The sequence below is a fragment of the Somniosus microcephalus genome, chromosome 8 (assembly GCF_052327205.1).
Source record: "Somniosus microcephalus isolate GS21.2 chromosome 8, FLI_Smic_1.0, whole genome shotgun sequence".
NCBI lineage: Eukaryota > Metazoa > Chordata > Chondrichthyes > Squaliformes > Somniosidae > Somniosus > Somniosus microcephalus.
Genome location: NC_140994.1, coordinates 241,434,423 through 241,442,619, shown reverse-complemented (window position 1 = coordinate 241,442,619; position 8,197 = coordinate 241,434,423).

Here is an 8,197-nt window from a genome sequence, read left to right as displayed (position 1 = left end):
CTTGTACAGCTGGGAGATGATGTGGCTCTGAACAAGTGTACAGCCATTCTACATTCCACCATAGCTTGACTAACGTCGCCGTCTGGCCACCAAAGGAAACACAGAAGATCAGCATCTTCATCAGGGACTCTGACTTGGTAGAACATTGATTCTATATCTGCCATCATGGCAACGAGCTCTTGTCTAAACCTCGTCAAGACGCCAATGAGGATATTAATAAGATCAGGACCTTGAAGCAGCTGGTCATTCAGTGAAGTTCCTCTGAACGAGACGGTGCAGTCAAACACTACACGGATCTTTTTCTTCTTTGGGTGATACACACTGTGATGAGGAATGTACCAGACCCTTCCATCTTATCTGTTCAACTGTTCCTCAGGCACTTTTACAGCATAGCCTTTCGCTATGATGTTTCTCATGAAGCCTTTGAAGTCTTCGTGAAAGTCGGGGTCCTTGTTCAGCTTTCTCTTTATACTGATGGCGCGCTGCTCTGCTAGGCAGCGATTGTTCGGCATCTTCGCGGTCTGTCTTCTCAGTGGCAAACCAATGTGATAGTGGCCATCAATGAATTGTGCAGACCTTGTCATCAAATCCATGAACTGATGGTCTTCTTGTGACATCTCTGTCTTTTCCTCACAGCTGCGTTCTGAGAAGTCTGCGTTGAACTGTTGTATCAACAGCCCTTCAATGCTTGCGATAGAGATACAATTAACTGTGACATTTTGTCATTGCTCCTTGTTCGACTTGTTGCCATCATCTCTCCTTACCGGTCCATTGACTACCCATCCAAGGGCTGTCCTGACGGCGTAGGGTCCGTCATCCTTGCTGTTTATCACCTGCCATGGCTCCATAGTTTTGTAGGCATTGGTTCCAATTAATAGGCCAATTTCTGCTTCAATGTATGGGAGACGCACCTTTTCCAGGTAAGGCCATCTCTCCACATCCTTCTGCAGGGCAATGTTCCCTATTTTAACAGGAATCTCCCTCTGTGTGAAAACATTAGGCAGGTCTATGAAGTCCTTCTCTTCAAGTCCACACACTTCTAAGTCTGACAGGATATAACTTTGCATTGACTTCTCATGACCCATGGTGCGTAATAGGATTTCTGTTCTTCTGCCTCTAACGTTCAGCTGTCGCATGAGTGATTCTGTGCAGAACGTTGCTGAACTACCTGGATCCATGAAGGAGTAAGTCTCCACAAACTTCTCGCTCCTCTTAGACTTGATCGTTACAGGTACGATGGCAAGAATACAATCACTGTCACCAGCCCCAGTGAATCCACAAGTCTCTGGTTCTAGCGACACCAGAGCACTTGAAACAACCTTCTCGTCAGTATTGTTTTCTTCACTCTTCTTAGAGACTTGTTCTTCTTTCTGGATATGCAGCAGACTGGGATGTTTCCGAGTGCACTCTCTGCATGTTGTTCTTTGCTTACAGTTTCTACTCAGGTGCCCCTGAGAGAGACATCCAAAACATAGGCCATTGTACTTCAGAAATTCAATTCTGTCTTTATGTGGCTTGCTTTGATGTCACTGCAGAAATCCAATGTATGATTCTTCTGGCAGAATAAACATGGCTTCTGAAAGGCATTAGCAGGCGTCGCTGTGCTGCTCCTTTTGGGAGATGAGTTCTGAGACTTTTCTTCCCCAGCCTGAGTGACAATAGTTGCAAAGCTGCTTCCCTTGGTGTAGTGTATGTACCTTTAAGAGGAACTATGTTTTTGAAGCCCTTGTATACTGTAGTACCAGTAGTGACCACTCGGGTATATAAGCCTGTGTAGCGTCTTGTGTTGTTAGTTCACCTCCAGACTTTGTTCAGTAAACACTTGTTAAATCAACTCCTGCATTCCATGTCTCCATTAACACACGGATCTAACAGTGGCGACGAGTTAGAAACGAACTTACCTGCAATTCGGCAGCACCTCAAGGGGATCGATTCCTCAGACGTAGGTCGAAGCCAGAAGCAAGAAAAAAAAAATAACTCGAAGAAAGTCGAAAACGAGGGCCAGGCTTGGTCTCCAGTCTGTGGTTTCCCCAGCTAAATGGGCTGGTGGCAGGTAGTGCACTGATCCTTCCTGGGCTGCGGCGGGCTAGAGCTCGATCGGGTGGCTCTGCAATGGGGCCGGGCAGCGAGTCGGGAAGCAGAAGCAAAGAGAGAGAGAGGGTGGAGCACTCAGGGCACGGCCGGTGCTGCAAAGCAGGTCGGCGTTCGGACTGAGCAGAGGGAGGGGAAAGTCCCAGAGGGTCCGCTCCATGACGGGAACAGTTCTCCAAGTAACGGAGAAACTATTGAAGCGATATATTAAAAAAATAGAAATACCACGAAAAGCTGCAGGTCGCAACGGGAACCGCAGAGAACAGCGTTGGCAGCAGCAGCGGGAAAGCGCGGGAGGCGCCATCTTAACTCGGCGGGGAAGAAAGAAAAGCGCGGGAAGCGCCATTTTAGATTTTCAAGATGCCGAAGACTGGCAATATTACTGGTTTCGATAGTAATATAGAAGATTGGACCACGTATGTGGGAAGAGTGGAGGTATATTGCAAGGCGAATGAAGTAGCGGATGATAAAAAGGCATCAGTACTTCTAAATCTGATGGGCGTAAGGACATGCGGGCTGTTATGAAATTTGATCACTCCAGCCAAACTGATGGACAAGAATTTTAAGGAGATTGTTGATACCTTACAGGAGCACTTAAACCCAACACCGCTGCTGATAGCGGAACGATTCAAATTCTTCAGGAGGAATCAGCACAAGAACGAAAGTAACGCTGATTACCTCACCGAATTACGAAAGCTGTCAAAGCACTGCCAATTCGGGGCAGGACTGGCAGATTCTCTACGAGACAAATTCGTCTGCGGTCTCCTAAGTGAAGGAACACAGAAAAGATTACTTTCTGAGAAAGATTTGACACTGGACAGGGCTTTCAATGTGGCTGTATCATACGATGCAGCAGCAAGAGGAGCTGCAGAGATACAGCAAAAGCCACAGGACTTCGGCACCCATGGAATGACACGGGGTTTCGAGAGATGTTATCGCTGCGGCAGATCCACCCATGACCAGAAGGACTGCTGGTTCAAGGACAAAACATGCAGGCAATGCGGAAAGATGGGACACATTGCACGTGTATGCAGATCTGGAAAGAAATCCGCTGACAGTAAAAAGGTCAATAAGGAAAAGTACAGAAAGGTACAAATGATGACGGACAGTAGCTCCGAAGACCAGAAGAGTGATAGCGACTCCGGAAACAAGAGACTAAGCTGTCTCAAATTACATAATGTAATTGCCAAAGAAGATTACCAGACCATTTGGGTTACCCTCACGATAGCGGGGTCCCCAGTCAAAATGGAGCTAGATGCAGGATCAGCTCTGACCGTCATGAGTCGACGGGATTCACAGAAATCCCACAGTGCAGATAGAGGCAATTTCGGCCCATTGAGCCTGCACCGACACATATCCCACCTGATCCCCATAACCCCTACACCAACACATATCCCACCCTATCCCCGTAACCCCACGTATTTAATCCCCCTAACACTAAGGGTCAATTTATCATAGCCAATCAACCTAACCCGCACATCTTTGGACTGTGGGAGGAAACCGGAGCAAACCCATGCAAACACGGGGAGAATGTGCAAACTCCACACAGACAGTCACCCGAGGCCGGATTCGAACCCGGGTCCCTGTCGCTGTGAGGCAACAGTGCTAACCACTATGCCACCATGCGGCTATTTCCGCATATACCTTTGAAAGACACATCCATTGCCTTGAAGACATATACGGGGCAGAAAGTATACCCCAGAGGGAAAATAAGGGTGCCTGTTGTATACAGCGGCAAGGAAATACAGAAGTTGTATTTACACGCGCTGCAAGATGGTGGTCCACCGTTGTTGGGACGTGAATGGATCAGAAAGATACGTTTAGACTGGCACTCCATTCAGGCACTGACGGTGACCAGTAAGAAAAAAAACGATGATGATGTCATACCTGGACGATTAAAAGAAATCTTGGCTAACGCCAAAGAAGTGTTTCAACAGGAACTAGGAACCCTGAAAGGCGCCACCGCCTCAATAAAAGTGGAAGATGCGGCAATTCCCAAGTTTTTTAAGGCAAGGCCGGTGCCATACGCAATTCGTCCAGCCGTCGAGGCAGAGCTGGAGAATTTGAAAAAAGCAGGCGTGTTATCCAAGGTAGATTGGAGCGAGTGGGCAACACCCATCGTCCCGGTCATGAAGAAAATGTTGAATAATGATAAATCTGAAGAACAGAGAAAAGTTCGCATCTGTGGGGACTTCAAGGTGACTGTAAACCCGGTTCTTCACACGGTACAGTATCCTCTTCCGAGGATAGAAGATATTTTTGCCTCACTATCCGGAGGGAAACGTTTCACCAAAATTGACTTAGCACAGGCATATCTGCAGATGGAGGTTGAGGAGGCCTCTAAAAAGTATCTCACGATAGACACACACAAAGGCCTGTACCAGTACAATCGACTGGTTTTTGGAGTGGCATCAGCTCCGGCTATCTGGCAAAGAGCTATGGAGCAAGTCCTGCAAGGGATTCCGGGGACTCAATGCTACCTAGACGACATCCTTTTAACAGGAGAAAACGACAACGAGCACCTTGTCAACTTGGAGCAGGTGCTCACGAGGCTGAGAGAACGGGGCCTACGAGCAAATCGCCCCAAATGCGAATTTTTCCAGAAACAAATATCATATTGTGGCCATGTCATTAACGAAGAAGGGTTGCATAAGTCACCTGAAAAAATTGAAACGGTCGTAAAGCCCCAGCACCTGAAAATGTCTCACAATTAAGGTTGTTCCTGGGATTAGTAAATTACTATCATAAATTTTTACCAAACTTGTCGACGATTCTGCACCCGCTTAACGCACTGCTACAAACGGGAGTAGTTTGGAAATGGAGCGAAGACTGTAAACGTGCCTTCCATAAATGCAAAGGCTTGATCACGTCCAGGGAAAGGTTGGCTCATTACAACCCATCACTGCCAATCAGACTGGCGTGCGATGCATCCCCTTACGGCGTGGGAGCGGTATTATCGCATAGATTCCCTGATGGCTTAGAGCGGCCGATAGCTTTTGTGTCACGCTCATTAAACTCAGCTGAGCGTAACTATGCCCAGATCGACAGGGAGGCACTCAGCCTGGTGTGGGGGGTGAAGAAATTCAACCATTACCTACACGGACAAAAGTTTACCTTGTTGACTGACCATCAACCCCTCGTCTCCATATTCAACCCTAAAAAGGGCGTTCCCATTATGACAGCGCAAAGGCTACAGAGGTGGTCCCTTTTCCTAGGGGCACACCAATATGACATAGAGTACAAAGGAACAAAACAGCATGGGAATGCTGACGGGTTATCGCCCCTACCGTTGCCAACGGTGGAAGAGGCGCCTACAGTGGACCCAGTGGAGATATTCCACTCGACCATAGTGGAATGTCTACCGGTGACAAATTCTACCATTGAAAAGGAAACGCGAAATGATCCGACTCTCTCACGAGTTTACGATTTAACGGTGAAGGGATGGCCAGCACATGGCGAACCACTGTTGCCAGCATTCTCGCAAAGAAGAGAACTGCTGTCAGTGTGCCGAGGAACCTTGATGTGTGGATCCAGAGTGGTGATTCCACCCAAACTCAAGGATAAAGTGCTAAAGGAGCTTCACGAGGGGCATCTGGGTGGAGTGAAAATGAAGAACTTAGCCAGAGCATTTGTGTGGTGGCCAGGTATCGATGGAGACATCGAAGAAATGACCAAGAGCTGTCTAGGATGCCAGAAGGTCCAAAACGCCCCACCACAAGCCCCTCTACATCCATGGGAGTGGCCCTCATCTCCATGGCAAAGGGTACATATCGACTTTGCTGGTCCATTTATGGACTCAATGTTCTTAATCGCGGTGGATGCACACTCCAAGTGGCCGGAGGTAATAAAGATGTCCTCCACCACCACGGATAAAACCATCACAGTATTAAGGACCATATTCGCCAGGAATGGGCTGCCTGAACAGATCTGTTCTGATAATGGACCGCAATTTGTATCCGAAGAATTCAGGAAGTTCTTAAAAAACAATGGGGTTAAGCACTACACGTCCGCCCCATACCATCCCGCCACCAATGGATTGGCTGAAAGGTTTGTCCAGACCTTCAAGAAGGCCATAAAGGCCATGGGTAATGAAGACATAAATCTACAACATAAGGTAGATAACTTCTTGTTTGCGTACAGGAATGCAACACATGTGGTTACAAACCAAACCCCCGCCATGATGTTTTTCAATAGAAGACTAAGATGCCGGCTGGATTTGGTCAAGCCAAACGTCAGAAGGGACGTAGAGAACCGGTAATTTCAAAGCATGAATGAAAGGCCAACTAGAACCTTCCAGATAGGTCAACCAGTTTTGGCCCGGGACTACCGTACCGAGAAATGGCAGCCTGGAACTATTTGCACATGACTAGGACCGCTGATGTATACCGTGGACATTGGAGAAAGCATAATAAGGCGCCATGCTGACCAGATCATAGAGTCATCCGAAAAAGGACAACCTACACCACAACTCTATACGCCTAGTGATGAAGCAGAGATACCTATAGTATCTACCACCGATCCGGTGATACTGGAACCAGGTGAACCTGACACTCGCATTGAAGCCGAATCGACCTTGCCAAAAGAACCTACTACACCACCGAGGCGTTATCCGGACCGAGTCAGGAAGCCTCCAGAGAGACTGAATTTGTAATTGATTAACTTCAGCAAATGTGTATATTATTGTTCTTGTAAAAATGTTATTTAATGATTACTTAAAATGTTATGTACTATTTATCTAAAAGGGGAGGAATTGAAGTGTATGTACCTTTAAGAGGAACTATGTTTTTGAAGCCCTTGTATACTGTAGTACCAGTAGTGACCACTCGGGTATATAAGCCTATGTAGCGTCTTGTGTTGTTAGTTCACCTCCAGACTTTGTTCAGTAAACATTTGTTAAATCAACTCCTGCATTCCGTGTCTCCATTAACACATCGATCTAACACTTGGAATCACCTTTCCTGAGAGTCTTTGATTCAGCAGGCTTGGCTTTCACTCTTCCATCAGTAGTTGGGCTGACATCCTGGATATTTCCAAACAATGGGTCCATAGCAATTTTAGCCTGTTTGTCTATGAAATTCACTAAGTCTGCAAACCTGGCTCTACTTTTCCGTCTCTCCATTATCTCAAAGGCTGTTCCTCTCCATCATTCTCTCATCCTGTAAGGAAGCTTAGTGATGATGATTCTCATGGTCGTAGGATTGTCCATCTCTTCCATGAATTCAACATCCTCCATGGTGTTGCGACATCCTATGAGAAAAAGAACATATGTGTTCAGTGCCTCCCCATCCTCCGATCTGATCTGTAGCCACTTGATAGCCTTTTCAATATATGCAGTGGCTATCTTCAGCTCGTTACCATAGTGTTCCTGCAGCAACTTCCTGGCTTCTATGTATCCCCGATCCGGTCTCATGTGTTCACAGTTTCTGACCAGGTCTTGTGGTTTACCACTGGTGTACTGTCCCAGGTAGTACAACTTATCACTGCTGCTCTCTGTTTTGGAGTCAATGGCTTGTTCGAAGGATCTGATGAAGGGCTTATACTTGAGTGGGTCGCCTTGGAACACTGGTATGTCTCTTTGAGGGAGCCGAAACAGATTCTACTGTTTTACAAGCATCTCTGTAATTTCGTTCTGACGTTGCATCACTCAGTATAGGCTTCTCCCTGTGTCTTCAGGCCTCTGGTGGTCATCAGCAGGGTCTAGTCTAGACTGTCTGATGTCTGGGGTAGCATCACATGCTCCTGTTAGTGGAGAGGCCTCTCTTCCATGCTGTAATGCCAGGAGATGGCCTTCAGACTCTCTTTTAACTCTTGAAGGTGCCCTGGATCCAACTCTGTGTGACAACATTGACTGGCAGTATTCCTTCAGGCCACCCTGTGAGCCTTCATAATCTTCAAACACACTCAACTTGGCATTTGAGACTGCAATAGCTGTTTTTAGCTCCAGCTGTTCTTTCTTTGCCTTCAGTTGGGCCTGCAGCTGGGCCTGTTGGGCCTGCAGTTGGGCCTCTTCCCATTCAAGAGCTCACTTCTCCACTAAAGATGCTGCGTGCGCCATCAACGCTGCCCGTTCAATCTCCTCTCATGCGTCGCGACGAGCATGTGGTAG